Raw genomic sequence first — 20,291 nt, 5'->3', positions numbered from 1 at the left:
TTATTAGCACCACACTCTAACCAACTGAGCTTAGTGGCATTCTAGCTATTGGGCGCAATTGTTGAAATGCACCGAGCCTCTGCAAGTGCTGGCGCGTAAAGAACAAGTCAACCAAGACATAACCTGACAAGACTGGACACTCTTGATTGCTTATTGTGGAAATTCCAAACGGCTGGGGAATTAGCTCAAATGCTTTGCATGCGTGAGGTAGTGGGATCGATGCTCGCATTCTCCAAAAGCACATTATTTTGTGGATCCAAGAAAACTCCAGTTCACACTTCATGCAGTATTGTCTAACGACAACCTACTGTCATGTAACAATGACAAGCAAACTTTCCTGTCACGCTGATGTTACTTACAATGTCAGATGAAAAAGAAGACATTACTTACTTTCAGAGAGCAGCGTATCACACACTCTAACCAACAGAGCGAACCGGCCACTGGCTACAGAGCACAATTGTTGAGATGCACCGAGCCTCTGCAAGTGCTGGAACGCAAACTGACAAGTCCACCAACAGCATAGCCTGACAAGACTGGACACTCTTGGTTGCTCCTTGTGGCAATTCCAAACAGCTGGGGAATTTGATTAATTGGTATTGTGTTTGTTTAGCGTGCTATAGGTATTGGGATCGATGCCCGAATTCCCCAAAAACACATTTTTTTTGTGGATCCAAGAAAGCTCCAGTTCACACTTCAATGCAGCCTTGTCTTACGACAACCAACTGTCATGTAACAATGACAAGAAACTCATGTAACACTGATGTCACAATGTCAGATGAAAAAGAAGACATTACTTACCTTCAGAGAGCAGCGTATCACACACTCTAACCAACTGAGCTAAACGGCCGCTGGCAACAGAGCACAATTGTTGAGATGCACCGAGCCTCTGCATGTGCTGGAGCGCAAACTAACAAGTCCACCAACAGCATAACCTGACAAGACTGGACACCCTTGGTTGCTCCTTGTGGCAATTCCAAACAGCTGGGGAATTTGATTAATTGGTATTGTGTTTGCATAGCGTGCTATAGGTATTGGGATTGATGCCCGCATTCCCCAAAAACATTTTTTTTTGTGGATCCAAGAAAGCTCCAGTTCACACTTCAATGCAGCCTTGTCTTACGACAACCTACTGTCATGTAACAATGACAAGAAACTGTCATGTATAACAATGACAAGAAACTCTCATGTAACACTGATGTCACAATGTCAGACGAAAAAGAAGACATTACTTTCAGAGAGCAGTGTATCACACACTCTACCCAACTGAGCTAACCGGCCGCTGGCAACAGAGCACAATTGTTGAGATGCACCGAGCCTCTGCAAGTGCTGGAGCGCAAACTAACAAGTCCACCAACAGCATAACCTGACAAGACTGGACACCCTTGGTTGCTCCTTGTGGCAATTCCAAACAGCTGGGGAATTTGATTAATTGGTATTGTGTTTGCATAGCGTGCTATAGGTATTGGGATTGATGCCCGCATTCCCCAAAAACATTTTTTTTTGTGGATCCAAGAAAGCTCCAGTTCACACTTCATGCAGCCTTGTCTTACGACAGACAACCTACTGTCATGTAACAATGACAAGAAACTGTCATGTATAACAATGACAAGAAACTCTCATGTAACTCTGATGTCACAATGTCAGATGAAAAAGAAGACATTACTTACTTTCAGAGAGCAGCGTATCACACACTCTAACCAACAGAGAGCCTCTGCAAGTGCTGGAACGCAAACTGACAAGTCCAGCAACAGCATAGCCTGACAGGACTGGACACTCTTGGTTGCTCCTTGTGGCAATTCCAAACAGCTGGGGAATTTGATTAATTGGTATTGTGTTTGCTTAGCGTGCTATAGGTATTGGGATTGATGCCCGCATTCTCCAAAAACAAATTGTTTTGTGGATCCAAGAAAGCTCCAGTTCACACTTCAATGCAGCCTTGTCTTACGACAACCTACTGTCATGTAACAATGACAAGAAACTGTCACGTATAACAATGACAAGAAACTCTCATGTAACACTGATGTCACAATGTCAGATGAAAAAGAAGACATTACTTACTTTCAGAGAGCAGCGTATCACACACTCTACCCAACTGAGCTTAAGTGGCCTGCTGGCTACAGAGCACAATTGTTGAGATGCACCGAGCCTCTGCAAGTGCTGGAACGCAAACTGACAAGTCCACCAACAGCATAACCTGACAAGACTGGACACCCTTGGTTGCTTCTTGCGGAAATTCCAAACGGCTGGGGTATTAGCTCAAATGCTTTGCATGCGTGAGGTAGTGGGATCGAGGCCCGCATTCTCCAAAAGCACATTGTTTTATGGATCCAAGAAAACTCCATTTCACACTTCATGCAGCCTTGTCTTAACGACAACCTACTGTCATGTAACAATGACAAGAAACTGTCATGTATAACAATGAAAGAAACTGTCATGTAAAACAATGACAAGAAACTCTCATGTAACACTGATGTCACAATGTCAGATGAAAAAGAAGACATTACTTACTTTCAGAGAGCAGCGTATCACACACTCTAACCAACAGAGCGAACCGGCCGCTGGCTACAGAGCATAATTGTTGAGATGCACCGAGCCTCTGCAAGTGCTGGAATGCAAACTGACAACAGTCCAGACTGGACACTCTTGGTTGCTCCTTGTGGCAATTCCAAACAGCTGGGGAATTTGATTAATTGGTTTGTGTTTGCATAGCGTGCTATAGGTATTGGGATCGATGCCCGCATTCCCCAAAAACACATTTTTTTGTGGATCCAAGAAACTCCAGATCACACTTCATTAGCCTTGTCTTACGACAACCTACTGTCATGTAACAATGACAAACTGTCATGTAAACAATGACAAGAAACTCATGTAGTAACTCTGATGTCACAATGTCAGATGAAAAAGAAGACATTACTTACTTTCAGAGAGCAGCGTATCACACACTCTAACCAACAGAGCGAACCAGCCACTGGCTACAGAGCACAATTGTTGAGATGCACCGAGCCTCTGCAAGTGCTGGAACGCAAACTGACAAGTCCACCAACAGCATAGCCTGACAAGACTGGACACTCTTGGTTGCTCCTTGTGGCAATTCCAAACAGCTGGGGAATTTGATTAATTGGTATTGTGTTTGCTTAGCGTGCTATAGGTATTGGGATCGATGCCCGCATTCCCCAAAAACACATTTTTTTGTGGATCCAAGAAAGCTCCAGTTCACACTTCAATGCAGCCTTGTCTTACGACAACCTACTGTCATGTATACAATGACAAGAAACTGTCATGTAACAATGACAAGAAACTCTCATGTAGTAACTCTGATGTCACAATGTCAGATGAAAAAGAAGACATTACTTACTTTCAGAGAGCAGCGTATCACACACTCTAACCAACAGAGCGAACCAGCCGCTGGCTACAGAGCACAATTGTTGAGATGCACCGAGCCTCTGCAAGTGCTGGAACGCAAACTGACAAGTCCACCAACAGCATAGCCTGACAAGACTGGACACTCTTGGTTGCTCCTTGTGGCAATTCCAAACAGCTGGGGAATTTGATTAATTGGTTTTGTGTTTGCTTATAGCGTGCTATAGGTATTGGGATTGATGCCCGCATTCCCAAAAACACATTTTTTTGTGGATCCAAGAAAGCTCCAGTTCACACTTCAATGCAGCCTTGTCTTACGACAACCTACTGTCATGTATACAATGACAAGAAACTGTCATGTAACAATGACAAGAAACTCTCATGTAGTAACTCTGATGTCACAATGTCAGATGAAAAAGAAGACATTACTTACTTTCAGAGAACAGCGTATCACAAACTCTAACGAACAGAGTGAACCAGCCACTGGCTACAGAGCACAATTGTTGAGATGCACCGAGCCTCTGCAAGTGCTGGAACGCAAACTGACAAGTCCACCAACAGCATAGCCTGACAAGACTGGACACTCTTGGTTGCTCCTTGTGGCAATTCCAAACAGCTGGGGAATTTGATTAATTGGTATTGTGTTTGCTTAGCGTGCTATAGGTATTGGGATCGATGCCCGCGTTCCCCAAAAACACATTTTTTTGTGGATCCAAGAATACTCCAGTTCACACTTCATGCAGCCTTGTCTTACGACAACTTCATGTAACTGTCATGTATGACAATGACATGTCACAATGTCAGATGAAAAAGAAGACATTTCAGAGAGCAGCGTATCACACACTCTAACCAACAGAGCGAACCAGCCACTGGCTACAGAGCACAATTGTTGAGATGCACCGACTCTGCAAGTGCTGGAACGCAAACTGACAAGTCCACCAACAGCATAGCCTGACAAGACTGGACACTCTTGGTTGCTCCTTGTGGCAATTCCAAACAGCTGGGGAATTTGATTAATTGGTATTGTGTTTGCTTAGCGTGCTATAGGTATTGGGATCGATGCCCGCATTCCCAAAAACACATTTTTTTGTGGATCCAAGAAACTCCAGATCACACTTCATGCAGCCTTGTCTTACGACAACCTACTGTCATGTAACTATGACAAGAAACTGTCATGTATAACAATGACAAGAAACTCTCATGTAACACTGATGTCACAATGTCAGATGAAAAAGAAGACATTACTTACTTTCAGAGAGCAGCGTATCACACACTCTAACCAACAGAGCGAACCGGCCGCTGGCTACAGAGCACAATTGTTGAGATGCACCGAGCCTCTGCAAGTCCTGGAGCGCAAACTAACAAGTCCACCAACAGCATAACCTGACAAGACTGGACACACTTGGTTGCTTCTTGCGGAAATTCCAAACGGCTGGGGTATAGCTCAAATGCTTTGCATGCGTGAGGTAGTGGGATCGAGGCCCGCATTCTCCAAAAGCACATTGTTTTATGGATCCAAGAAAACTCCATTTCACACTTCATGCAGCCTTGTCTTACGACAGACAACCTACTGTCATGTATACAATGAAGAGAAACTGTCATGTAACAATGACAAGAAACTCTCATGTAGTAACTCTGATGTCACAATGTCACAATGTCAGATGAAAAGGAAGACATTACTTACTTTCAGAGAGCAGTGTATCACACACTCTAACCAACAGAGCGAACCGGCCGCTGGCTACAGAGCACAATTGTTGAGATGCACCGAGCCTCTGCAAGTGCTGGAACGCAAACTGACAATTCCAGCAACAGCATAGCCTGACAGGACTGGACACTCTTGGTTGCTCTTGTGGCAATTCCAAACAGCTGGGGAATTTGATTAATTGGTTTTGTGTTTGCATAGCGTGCTATAGGTATTGGGATAGATGCCCGCATTCCCCAAAAACACATTTTTTTTGTGGATCCAAGAATACTCCAGTTCACACTTCATGCAGCCTTGTCTTACGACAACCTACTGTCATGTAACAATGACAAGAAGCTGTCATGTATAACAATGACAAGAAACTCTCATGTAGTAACTCTGATGTCACAATGTCAGATGAAAAAGAAGACATTACTTACTTTCAGAGAGCAGCGTATCAGACACTCTAACCAACAGAGCGAACCGGCCGCTGGCAACAGAGCACAATTGTTGAGATGCACCGAGCATCTGCAAGTGCTGGAACGCAAACTAACAAGTCCACCAGCAGCATAGCCTGACAAGACTGGACAAACTTGGTTGCTCCTTGTGGCAATTCCAAACAGCTGGGGAATTTGATCAATTGGTATTGTGTTTGCTTTAGCGTGCTATAGGTATTGGGATCGATGCCTGCATTCCCCAAAAACACATTTTTTTGTGGATCCAAGAAAGCTCCAGTTCACACTTCATGCAGCCTTGTCTTACGACAACCTACTGTCATGTAACTATGACAAGAAACTGTCATGTATAACAATGACAAGAAACTCTCATGTAACACTGATGTCACAATGTCAGATGAAAAAGAAGACATTACTTACTTTCAGAGAGCAGCGTATCACACACTCTAACCAACAGAGCGAACCGGCCGCTGGCTACAGAGCACAATTGTTGAGATGCACCGAGCCTCTGCAAGTGCTGGAATGCAAACTGACAAGTCCAGCAACAGCATAGCCTGACAGGACTGGACACTCTTGGTTGCTCCTTGTGGCAATTCCAAACTGCTTATAGCGTGCTATAGGTATTGGGATTGATGCCCGCATTCCCCAAAAACATTTTTTTGTGGATCCAAGAAAGCTCCAGTTCACACTTCAATGCAGCCTTGTCTTACGACAACCTACTGTCATGTAACTATGACAAGAAACTGTCATGTATAACAATGACAAGAAACTCTCATGTAGTAACTCTGATGTCACAATGTCAGATGAAAAAGAAGACATTACTTACTTTCAGAGAGCAGCGTATCACACACTCTAACCAACAGAGCGAACCGGCCGCTGGCTACAGAGCACAATTGTTGAGATGCACCGAGCCTCTGCAAGTGCTGGAACGCAAACTGACAAGTCCAGCAACAGCATAGCCTGACAGGACTGGACACTCTTGGTTGCTCCTTGTGGCAATTCCAAACAGCTGGGGAATTCGATTAATTGGTTTTGTGTTTGCTTATAGCGTGCTATAGGTATTGGGATTGATGCCCGCATTCCCCAAAAAACATTTTTTTTTGTGGATCCAAGAAAACTCCATTTCACACTTCATGCAGCCTTGTCTTACGACAGACAACCTACTGTCATGTAACAATGACAAGAAACTGTCATGTATAACAATGACAAGAAACTCTCATGTAGTAACTCTGATGTCACAATGTCAGATGAAAAAGAAGACATTACTTACTTTCAGAGAGCAGCGTATCACACACTCTAACCAACAGAGCGAACCGGCCGCTGGCTACAGAGCACAATTGTTGAGATGCACCGAGCCTCTGCAAGTGCTGGAACGCAAACTGACAAGTCCAGCAACAGCATAGCCTGACAGGACTGGACACTCTTGGTTGCTCCTTGTGGCAATTCCAAACAGCTGGGGAATTCGATTAATTGGTTTTGTGTTTGCTTATAGCGTGCTATAGGTATTGGGATTGATGCCCGCATTCCCAAAAAAACATTTTTTTATGGATCCAAGAAAGCTCCAGTTCACACTTCAATGCAGCCTTGTCTTACGACAACCTACTGTCATGTAACTATGACAAGAAACTGTCATGTATAACAATGACAAGAAACTCTCATGTAACACTGATGTCACAATGTCAGATGAAAAAGAAGACATTACTTACTTTCAGAGAGCAGCGTATCACACACTCTAACCAACAGAGCGAACCGGCCGCTGGCTACAGAGCACAATTGTTGAGATGCACCGAGCCTCTGCAAGTCCTGGAGCGCAAACTAACAAGTCCACCAACAGCATAACCTGACAAGACTGGACACCCTTGGTTGCTTCTTGTGGAAATTCCAAACGGCTGGGGTATTAGCTCAAATGCTTTGCATGCATGAGTTAGTGGGATCGAGGCCCGCATTCTCCAAAAGCACATTGTTTTATGGATCCAAGAAAACTCCATTTCACACTTCATGCAGCCTTGTCTTACGACAACCTACTGTCATGTATACAATGACAAGAAACTGTCATGTAACAATGACAAGAAACTCTCATGTAGTAACTCTGATGTCACAATGTCAGATGAAAAAGAAGACATTACTTACTTTCAGAGAGCAGCGTATCACACACTCTAACCAACAGAGCGAACCGGCCGCTGGCTACAGAGCACAATTGTTGAGATGCACCGAGCCTCTGCAAGTGCTGGAACGCAAACTGACAAGTCCAGCAACAGCATAGCCTGACAGGACTGGACACTCTTGGTTGCTCCTTGTGGCAATTCCAAACAGCTGGGGAATTCGATTAATTGGTTTTGTGTTTGCTTATAGCGTGCTATAGGTATTGGGATTGATGCCCGCATTCCCAAGAAACATTTTTTTTGTGGATCCAAGAAAGCTCCAGTTCACACTTCAATGCAGCCTTGTCTTACGACAACCTACTGTCATGTAACTATGACAAGAAACTGTCATGTATAACAATGACAAGAAACTCTCATGTAACACTGATGTCACAATGTCAGATGAAAAAGAAGACATTACTTACTTTCAGAGAGCAGTGTATCACACACTCTAACCAACTGAGTTAAGTGGCCTGCTAGCTATTGGGCGCAATTGTTGAGATGCACCGAGCCTCTGCAAGTCCTGGAGCGCAAACTAACAAGTCCACCAACAGCATAACCTGACAAGACTGGACACCCTTGGTTGCTTCTTGTGGAAATTCCAAACGGCTGGGGTATTAGCTCAAATGCTTTGCATGCATGAGTTAGTGGGATCGAGGCCCGCATTCTCCAAAAGCACATTGTTTTATGGATCCAAGAAAACTCCATTTCACACTTCATGCAGCCTTGTCTTACGACAGACAACCTACTGTCATGTATACAATGAAGAGAAACTGTCATGTAACAATGACAAGAAACTCTCATGTAGTAACTCTGATGTCACAATGTCAGATGAAAAAGAAGACATTACTTACTTTCAGAGAGCAGCGTATCACACACTCTAACCAACAGAGCGAACCGGCCGCTGGCTACAGAGCACAATTGTTGAGATGCACCGAGCCTCTGCAAGTGCTGGAACGCAAACTGACAAGTCCAGCAACAGCATAGCCTGACAGGACTGGACACTCTTGGTTGCTCCTTGTGGCAATTCCAAACAGCTGGGGAATTCGATTAATTGGTTTTGTGTTTGCTTATAGCGTGCTATAGGTATTGGGATTGATGCCCGCATTCCCAAAAAAACATTTTTTTTTGTGGATCCAAGAAAGCTCCAGTTCACACTTCAATGCAGCCTTGTCTTACGACAACCTACTGTCATGTAACTATGACAAGAAACTGTCATGTATAACAATGACAAGAAACTCTCATGTAACACTGATGTCACAATGTCAGATGAAAAAGAAGACATTACTTACTTTCAGAGAGCAGTGTATCACACACTCTAACCAACTGAGTTAAGTGGCCTGCTAGCTATTGGGCTAATTGTTGAGATGCACCGAGCCTCTGCAAGTCCTGGAGCGCAAACTAACAAGTCCACCAACAGCATAACCTGACAAGACTGGACACCCTTGGTTGCTTCTTGTGGAAATTCCAAACGGCTGGGGTATTAGCTCAAATGCTTTGCATGCATGAGTTAGTGGGATCGAGGCCCGCATTCTCCAAAAGCACATTGTTTTATGGATCCAAGAAAACTCCATTTCACACTTCATGCAGCCTTGTCTTACGACAGACAACCTACTGTCATGTATACAATGAAGAGAAACTGTCATGTAACAATGACAAGAAACTCTCATGTAGTAACTCTGATGTCACAATGTCAGATGAAAAAGAAGACATTACTTACTTTCAGAGAGCAGCGTATCACACACTCTAACCAACAGAGCGAACCGGCCGCTGGCTACAGAGCACAATTGTTGAGATGCACCGAGCCTCTGCAAGTGCTGGAACGCAAACTGACAAGTCCAGCAACAGCATAGCCTGACAGGACTGGACACTCTTGGTTGCTCCTTGTGGCAATTCCAAACAGCTGGGGAATTCGATTAATTGGTTTTGTGTTTGCTTATAGCGTGCTATAGGTATTGGGATTGATGCCCGCATTCCCAAAAAAACATTTTTTTTTGTGGATCCAAGAAAGCTCCAGTTCACACTTCAATGCAGCCTTGTCTTACGACAACCTACTGTCATGTAACTATGACAAGAAACTGTCATGTATAACAATGACAAGAAACTCTCATGTAACACTGATGTCACAATGTCAGATGAAAAAGAAGACATTACTTACTTTCAGAGAGCAGTGTATCACACACTCTAACCAACTGAGTTAAGTGGCCTGCTAGCTATTGGGCGCAATTGTTGAGATGCACCGAGCCTCTGCAAGTCCTGGAGCGCAAACTAACAAGTCCACCAACAGCATAACCTGACAAGACTGGACACCCTTGGTTGCTTCTTGTGGAAATTCCAAACGGCTGGGGTATTAGCTCAAATGCTTTGCATGCATGAGTTAGTGGGATCGAGGCCCGCATTCTCCAAAAGCACATTGTTTTATGGATCCAAGAAAACTCCATTTCACACTTCATGCAGCCTTGTCTTACGACAGACAACCTACTGTCATGTATACAATGAAAGAAACTGTCATGTATAAACAATGACAAGAAACTCTCATGTAAAACAATGACAAGAAACTCTCATGTAACTCTGATGTCACAATGTCAGATGAAAAAGAAGACATTACTTACTTTCAGAGAGCAGCGTATCACACACTCTAACCAACAGAGCGAACCGGCCGCTGGCTACAGAGCACAATTGTTGAGATGCACCGAGCCTCTGCAAGTTGGAACCAGCAACAGCATAGCCTGACAGGACTGGACACTCTTGGTTGCTCCTTGTGGCAATTCCAAACAGCTGGGGAATTCATAGGTATTGGGATTGATGCCCGCATTCCCAAAAAACACATTTTTTTGTGGATCCAAGAAAGCTCCAGTTCACACTTCATGCAGCCTTGTCTTACGACAACCTACTGTCATGTAACAATGACAAGAAACTGTCATGTATAACAATGACAAGAAACTCTCATGTAAACACTGATGTCACAATGTCAGATGAAAAAGAAGACATTACTTACTTTCAGAGAGCAGCGTATCACACACTCTAACCAACAGAGCGAACCGGCCGCTGGCTACAGAGCACAATTGTTGAGATGCACCGAGCCTCTGCAAGTGCTGGAACGCAAACTGACAAGTCCAGCAACAGCATAGCCTGACAGGACTGGACACTCTTGGTTGCTCCTTGTGGCAATTCCAAACAGCTGGGGAATTCGATTAATTGGTTTTGTGTTTGCTTATAGCGTGCTATAGGTATTGGGATTGATGCCCGCATTCCCCAAAAAACATTTTTTTATGGATCCAAGAAAACTCCAGTTCACACTTCATGCAGCCTTGTCTTACGACAACCTACTGTCATGTAACTATGACAAGAAACTGTCATGTATAACAATGACAAGAAACTCTCATGTAAACACTGATGTCACAATGTCAGATGAAAAAGAAGACATTACTTACTTTCAGAGAGCAGCGTATCACACACTCTAACCAACAGAGTTAACCGGCCGCTGGCTACAGAGCACAATTGTTGAGATGCACCGAGCCTCTGCAAGTGCTGGAACGCAAACTGACAAGTCCAGCAACAGCATAGCCTGACAGGACTGGACACTCTTGGTTGCTCCTTGTGGCAATTCCAAACAGCTGGGGAATTCGATTAATTGGTTTTGTGTTTGCTTATAGCGTGCTATAGGTATTGGGATTGATGCCCGCATTCCCAAAAAAACACATTTTTTTATGGATCCAAGAAAGCTCCAGTTCACACTTCAATGCAGCCTTGTCTTACGACAACCTACTGTCATGTAACTATGACAAGAAACTGTCATGTATAACAATGACAAGAAACTCTCATGTAACACTGATGTCACAATGTCAGATGAAAAAGAAGACATTACTTACTTTCAGAGAGCAGCGTATCACACACTCTAACCAACAGAGTTAACCGCCGCTGGCTACAGAGCACAATTGTTGAGATGCACCGAGCCTCTGCAAGTGCTGGAACGCAAACTGACAAGTCCAGCAACAGCATAGCCTGACAAGACGGACACTCTTGGTTGCTCCTTGTGGCAATTCCAAACAGCTGGGGAATTTATTAATTGGTTTTGTGTTTGCTTATAGCGTGCTATAGGTATTGGGATCGATGCCCGCATTCCCCAAAAAGTTTTATGGATCCAAGAAAACTCCATTTCACACTTCATGCAGCCTTGTCTTAGCCTTGTCATGTAACAATGACAAGAAACTGTCATGTATAACAATGACAAGAAACTCATGTAACACTGATGTCACAATGTCAGATGAAAAAGAAGACATTACTTACTTTCAGAGAGCAGCGTATCACACACTCTAACCAACAGAGCGAACCGGCCGCTGGCTACAGAGCACAATTGTTGAGATGCACCGAGCCTCTGCAAGTGCTGGAACGCAAACTGACAAGTCCACCAACAGCATAGCCTGACAAGACTGGACACTCTTGGTTGCTCCTTGTGGCAATTCCAAACAGCTGGGGAATTAGATTAATTGGTTTTGTGTTTGCAGCGTGCTATAGGTATTGGGATTGATGCCCGCATTCCCCAAAAACACATTTTTTTGTGGATCCAAGAAAAGCTCCATTTCACACTTCATGCAGCCTTGTCTTACGACAACCTACTGTCATGTAACTATGACAAGAAACTGTCATGTATAACAATGACAAGAAACTCTCATGTAACACTGATGTCACAATGTCAGATGAAAAAGAAGACATTACTTACTTTCAGAGAGCAGCGTATCACACACTCTAACCAACAGAGCGAACCGGCCGCTGGCTACAGAGCACAATTGTTCAGATGCACCGAGCCTCTGCAAGTGCTGGAACGCAAACTGACAAGTCCAGCAACAGCATAGCCTGACAGGACTGGACACTCTTGGTTGCTCCTTGTGGCAATTCCAAACAGCTGGGGAATTCGATTAATTGGTTTTGTGTTTGCTTATAGCGTGCTATAGGTATTGGGATCGAGGCCCGCATTCTCCAAAAGCACATTGTTTTATGGATCCAAGAAAACTCCATTTCACACTTCATGCAGCCTTGTCTTACGACAGACAACCTACTGTCATGTAACTATGACAAGAAACTGTAATGTATAACAATGACAAGAAACTCTCATGTAACACTGATGTCACAATGTCAGATGAAAAAGAAGACATTACTTACTTTCAGAGAGCAGCGTATCACACACTCTAACCAACAGAGCGAACCGGCCGCTGGCTACAGAGCACAATTGTTGAGATGCACCGAGCCTCTGCAAGTCCTGGAGTGCAAACTAACAAGTCCACCAACAGCATAACCTGACAAGACTGGACACTCTTGGTTGCTCCTTGTGGCAATTCCAAACAGCTGGGGAATTCGATTAATTGGTTTTGTGTTTGCTTATAGCATGCTATAGGTATTGGGATCGATGCCCGCATTCTCCAAAAAACATTTTTTTATGGATCCAAGAAAACTCCAGTTCACACTTCATGCAGCCTTGTCTTACGACAGACAACCTACTGTCATGTAATGACAATAAACTGTCATGTATAACAATGACAAGAAACTCTCATGTAGTAACTCTGATGTCACAATGTCAGATGAAAAAGAAGACATTACTTACTTTCAGAGAGCAGCGTATCACACACTCTAACCAACAAGCAACATGGCTACAGTTGTTGAGATGCACCGAGCCTCTGCAAGTGCTGGAAAAACTGACAAGTCCACCAACAGCATAACCTGACAAGACTGGACACTCTTGGTTGCTCTTGTGGCAATTCCAAACAGCTGGGGAATTATTAATTGGTCACATGCGTGCTATGAGGTATTGGGATCTGCCCGCATTCAAAAACACATTTTTTTATGGATCCAAGAAAACTCCATTTCACACTTCATGCAGCCTTGTCTTACGACAGACAACCTACTGTCATGTATACAATGACAAGAAACTGTCATGTAACAATGACAAGAAACTCTCATGTAACTCTGATGTCACAATGTCAGATGAAAAAGAAGACATTACTTACTTTCAGAGAGCAGCGTATCACACACTCTAACCAACAGAGCGAACCGGCCGCTGGCTACAGAGCACAATTGTTGAGATGCACCGAGCCTCTGCAAGTCCTGGAGCGCAAACTAACAAGTCCACCAACAGCATAACCTGACAAGACTGGACACACTTGGTTGCTCCTTGTGGCAATTCCAAACAGCTGGGGAATATTAATTGGTTTTGTGTTTGCTTATGCTATAGGTATTGGGATTGATGCCCGCATTCTCCAAAAAAACATTTTTTTTTGTGGATCCAAGAAAACTCCAGTTCACACTTCATGCAGCCTTGTCTTACGACAACAACTACTGTCATGTAACTATGACAAGAAACTGTCATGTAACAATGACAAGAAACTCTCATGTAACACTGATGTCACAATGTCAGATGAAAAAGAAGACATTACTTACTTTCAGAGAGCAGCGTATCACACACTCTAACCAACAGAGCGAACCGGCCGCTGGCTACAGAGCACAATTGTATTGTTGAGATGCACCGAGCCTCTGCAAGTGCTGGAACGCAAACTGACAAGTCCAGCAACAGCATAACCTGACAAGACTGGACACTCTTGGTTGCTCTTGTGGCAATTCCAAACAGCTGGGGAATTAGATTAAATTGTGTTTGCTTATAGCGTGCTATAGGTATTGGGATTGATGCCCGCATTCTCCAAAAAACATTTTTTTATGGATCCAAGAAAACTCCAGTTCACACTTCATGCAGCCTTGTCTTACGACAGACAACCTACTGTCATGTAACAATGACAAGAAACTGTCATGTATAACAATGACAAGAAACTCTCATGTAGTAACTGATGTCACAATGTCAGATGAAAAAGAAGACATTACTTACTTTCAGAGAGCAGCGTATCACACACTCTAACCAACAGAGCGAACCGGCCGCTGGCTACAGAGCACAATTGTTGAGATGCACCGAGCCTCTGCAAGTGCTGGAACGCAAACTGACAAGTCCAGCAACAGCATAGCCTGACAGGACTGGACACTCTTGGTTGCTCCTTGTGGCAATTCCAAACAGCTGGGGAATATTAATTGGTTTTGTGTTTGCTTATGCGTGCTAGGTATTGGGATTGATGCCCGCATTCCCCAAAAAACATTTTTTATGTGATCCAAGAAAACTCCAGTTCACACTTCATGCAGCCTTGTCTTACGACAACAACTACTGTCATGTAACAATGACAAGAAACTGTCATGTATAACAATGACAAGAAACTCTCATGTAACACTGATGTCACAATGTCAGATGAAAAAGAAGACATTACTTACTTTCAGAGAGCAGTGTATCACACACTCTAACCAACAGAGCGAACCGGCCGCTGGCTACAGAGCACAATTGTTGAGATGCACCGAGCCTCTGCAAGTGCTGGAACGCAAACTGACAAGTCCAGCAACAGCATAGCCTGACAAGACTGGACACTCTTGGTTGCTCCTTGTGGCAATTCCAAACAGCTGGGGAATTAGATTAATTGGTTTTGTGTTTGCTTATAGCGTGCTATAGGTATTGGGATCGATGCCCGCATTCCCCAAAAACATTTTTTTTATGGATCCAAGAAACTCCATTTCACACTTCATGCAGCCTTGTCTTACGACAGACAACCTACTGTCATGTAACTATGACAAGAAACTGTCATGTATAACAATGACAAGAAACTCTCATGTAAACACTGATGTCACAATGTCAGATGAAAAAGAAGACATTACTTACTTTCAGAGAGCAGCGTATCACACACTCTAACCAACTGAGTTAACCGGCCGCTGGCTACAGAGCACAATTGTTGAGATGCACCGAGCCTCTGCAAGTGCTGGAGCGCAAACTGACAAGTCCACCAACAGCATAACCTGACAAGACTGGACACTCTTGGTTGCTCCTTGTGGCAAATTCCAAACAGCTGGGGTATTAGATTAAATTTGTGTTTGCTTATGCATAGGTATTGGGATCGATGCCCGCATTCTCCAAAAGCACATTGTTTTATGGATCCAAGAAAACTCCAGTTCACACTTCATGCAGCCTTGTCTTACGACAACCTACTGTCATGTATACAATGACAAGAAACTGTCATGTAACAATGACAAGAAACTCTCATGTAGTAACTCTGATGTCACAATGTCAGATGAAAAAGAAGACATTACTTACTTTCAGAGAGCAGCGTATCACACACTCTAACCAACAGAGCGAACCGGCCGCTGGCTACAGAGCACAATTGTTGAGATGCACCGAGCCTCTGCAAGTGCTGGAACGCAAACTGACAAGTCCAGCAACAGCATAGCCTGACAGGACTGGACACTCTTGGTTGCTCCTTGTGGCAATTCCAAACAGCTGGGGAATTCGATTAATTGGTTTTGTGTTTGCTTATAGCGTGCTATAGGTATTGGGATTGATGCCCGCATTCCCAAAAAAACATTTTTTTGGATCCAAGAAAGCTCCAGTTCACACTTCAATGCAGCCTTGTCTTACGACAACCTACTGTCATGTAACTATGACAAGAAACTGTCATGTATAACAATGACAAGAAACTCTCATGTAACACTGATGTCACAATGTCAGATGAAAAAGAAGACATTACTTACTTTCAGAGAGCAGCGTATCACACACTCTAACCAACAGAGCGAACCGGCCGCTGGCTACAGAGCACAATTGTTGAGATGCACCGAGCCTCTGCAAGTGCTGGAACGCAAACTGACAAGTCCAGCAACAGCATAGCCTGACAGGACTGGACACTCTTGGTTGCTCCTTGTGGCAATTCCAAACAGCTGGGGAATTCGATTAATTGGTTTTGTGTTTGCTTATAGCGTGCTATAGGTATTGGGATTGATGCCCGCATTCCCCAAAAAACATTTTTTTATGGATCCAAGAAAACTCCATTTCACACTTCATGCAGCCTTGTCTTACGACAGACAACCTACTGTCATGTAACTATGACAAGAAACTGTAATGTATAACAATGACAAGAAACTCTCATGTAACACTGATGTCACAATGTCAGATGAAAAAGAAGACATTACTTACTTTCAGAGAGCAGCGTATCACACACTCTAACCAACAGAGCGAACCGCGCTGGCTACAGAGCACAATTGTTGAGATGCACCGAGCCTCTGCAAGTGCTGGAACGCAAACTGACAAGTCCAGCAACAGCATAGCCTGACAGGACTGGACACTCTTGGTTGCTCCTTGTGGCAATTACAAACTGCTTATAGCGTGCTATAGGTATTGGGATTGATGCCCGCATTCCCAAAAAAACATTTTCTTTTATGGATCCAAGAAAACTCCATTTCACACTTCATGCAGCCTTGTCTTACGACAGACAACCTACTGTCATGTATACAATGACAAGAAACTGTCATGTATAACAATGACAAGAAACTCTCATGTAACACTGATGTCACAATGTCAGATGAAAAAGAAGACATTACTTACTTTCAGAGAGCAGCGTATCACACACTCTAACCAACAGAGCGAACCGGCCGCTGGCTACAGAGCACAATTGTTGAGATGCACCGAGCCTCTGCAAGTGCTGGAACGCAAACTGACAAGTCCAGCAACAGCATAGCCTGACAGGACTGGACACTCTTGGTTGCTCCTTGTGGCAATTCCAAACAGCTGGGGAATTAGATTAATTGGTTTTGTGTTTGCTTATAGCGTGCTATAGGTATTGGGGATTGATGCCCGCATTCCCAAAAAAACATTTTTTTATGGATCCAAGAAAACTCCAGTTCACACTTCATGCAGCCTTGTCTTACGACAACCTACTGTCATGTAACAATGACAAGAAACTGTCATGTGACAATGACAAGAAACTCTCATGTAACACTGATGTCACAATGTCAGATGAAAAAGAAGACATTACTTACTTTCAGAGAGCAGCGTATCACACACTCTAACCAACAGAGCGAACCGGCCGCTGGCTACAGAGCACAATTGTTGAGATGCACCGAGCCTCTGCAAGTGCTGGAACGCAAACTGACAAGTCCAGCAACAGCATAGCCTGACAGGACTGGACACTCTTGGTTGCTCCTTGTGGCAATTACAAACTGCTTATAGCGTGCTATAGGTATTGGGATTGATGCCCGCATTCCCAAAAAAACATTTTTTTGTGGATCCAAGAAAACTCCAGTTCACACTTCAATGCAGCCTTGTCTTACGACAACCTACTGTCATGTAACAATGACAAGAAACTGTCATGTATAACAATGACAAGAAACTCTCATGTAAACACTGATGTCACAATGTCAGATGAAAAAGAAGACATTACTTACTTTCAGAGAGCAGCGTATCACACACTCTAACCAACAGAGCGAACCGGCCGCTGGCTACAGAGCACAATTGTTGAGATGCACCGAGCCTCTGCAAGTGCTGGAACGCAAACTGACAAGTCCAGCAACAGCATAGCCTGACAGGACTGGACACTCTTGGTTGCTCCTTGTGGCAATTCCAAACAGCTGGGGAATTCGATTAATTGGTTTGTGTTTGCTTATAGCGTGCTATAGGTATTGGGATCGATGCCCGCATTCTCCAAAAACACATTTTTTTATGGATCCAAGAAAACTCCAGTTCACACTTCATGCAGCCTTGTCTTACGACAACCTACTGTCATGTAACATGACAAGAAACTGTCATGTATAACAATGACAAGAAACTCTCATGTAACAACTGATGTCACAATGTCAGATGAAAAAGAAGACATTACTTACTTTCAGAGAGCAGCGTATCACACACTCTAACCAACAGAGCGAACCGGCCGCTGGCTACACAGCACAATTGTTGAGATGCACCGAGCCTCTGCAAGTGCTGGAACGCAAACTGACAAGTCCAGCAACAGCATAGCCTGACAGGACTGGACACTCTTGGTTGCTCCTTGTGGCAATTCCAAACAGCTGGGAAATTTGATTAATTGGTTTTGTGTTTGCTTATAGCGTGCTATAGGTATTGGGATTGATGCCCGCATTCCCAAAAAACACATTTTTTTATGTATCCAAGAAAACTCCATTTCACACTTCATGCAGCCTTGTCTTACGACAACCTACTGTCATGTAACTATGACAAGAAACTGTCATGTATAACAATGACAAGAAACTCTCATGTAACACTGATGTCACAATGTCAGATGAAAAAGAAGACATTACTTACTTTCAGAGAGCAGTGTATCACACACTCTAACCAACTGAGTTAAGTGGCCTGCTAGCCACAAGGTCGCAATTGTTGAGATGCACTGAGCCTCTGCAAGTCCTGGAGCGCAAACTAACAAGTCCACCAACAGCATAACCTGACAAGACTGGACACCCTTGGTTGCTTCTTGTGGAAATTCCAAACGGCTGGGGTATTAGCTCAAATGCTTTGCATGCATGAGTTAGTGGGATCGAGGCCCGCATTCTCCAAAAGCACATTGTTTTATGGATCCAAGAAAACTCCATTTCACACTTCATGCAGCCTTGTCTTACGACAGACAACCTACTGTCATGTAACAATGACAAGAAACTGTCATGTAACAATGACAAGAAACTCTCATGTAGTAACTCTGATGTCACAATGTCAGATGAAAAAGAAGACATTACTTACTTTCAGAGAGCAGTGTATCACACACTCTAACCAACTGAGTTAAGTGGCCTGCTGGCTACAGAGCACAATTGTTGAGATGCACCGAGCCTCTGCAAGTGCTGGAACGCAAACTAACAAGTCCACCAACAGCATAACCTGACAAGACTGGACACTCTTGGTTGCTCCTTGTGGCAATTCCAAACAGCTGGGGAATTCGATTAATTGGTTTTGTGTTTGCTTATAGCGTGCTATAGGTATTGGGATTGATGCCCGCATTCCCCAAAAACATTTTTTTTTGTGGATCCAAGAAAGCTCCAGTTCACACTTCAATGCAGCCTTGTCTTACGACAACCTACTGTCATGTAACTATGACAAGAAACTGTCATGTATAACAATGACAAGAAACTCTCATGTAACACTGATGTCACAATGTCAGATGAAAAAGAAGACATTACTTACTTTCAGAGAGCAGCGTATCACACACTCTAACCAACAGAGAGCCTCTGCAAGTGCTGGAACGCAAACTGACAAGTCCAGCAACAGCATAGCCTGACAGGACTGGACACTCTTGGTTGCTCCTTGTGGCAATTCCAAACAGCTGGGGAATTCGATTAACTGGTTTTGTGTTTGCTTTATAGCGTGCTATAGGTATTGGGATTGATGCCCGCATTCCCAAAAAAACATTTTTTTTTGTGGATCCAAGAAAGCTCCAGTTCACACTTCAATGAAACCTTGTCTTACGACAACCTACTGTCATGTAACTATGACAAGAAACTGTCATGTATAACAATGACAAGAAACTCTCATGTAACACTGATGTCACAATGTCAGATGAAAAAGAAGACATTACTTACTTTCAGAGAGCAGTGTATCACACACTCTAACCAACTGAGTTAAGTGGCCTGCTAGCTATTGGGCGCAATTGTTGAGATGCACCGAGCCTCTGCAAGTCCTGGAGCGCAAACTAACAAGTCCACCAACAGCATAACCTGACAAGACTGGACACCCTTGGTTGCTTCTTGTGGAAATTCCAAACGGCTGGGGTATTAGCTCAAATGCTTTGCATGCATGAGTTAGTGGGA

This window comes from Oncorhynchus masou, chromosome 31, assembly GCF_036934945.1.
Source record: "Oncorhynchus masou masou isolate Uvic2021 chromosome 31, UVic_Omas_1.1, whole genome shotgun sequence".
Taxonomy (NCBI): Eukaryota; Metazoa; Chordata; class Actinopteri; order Salmoniformes; family Salmonidae; genus Oncorhynchus; species Oncorhynchus masou.
The sequence above is the reverse complement of the archived record's forward strand: the minus strand, read 5'-3'. Positions refer to the sequence as shown.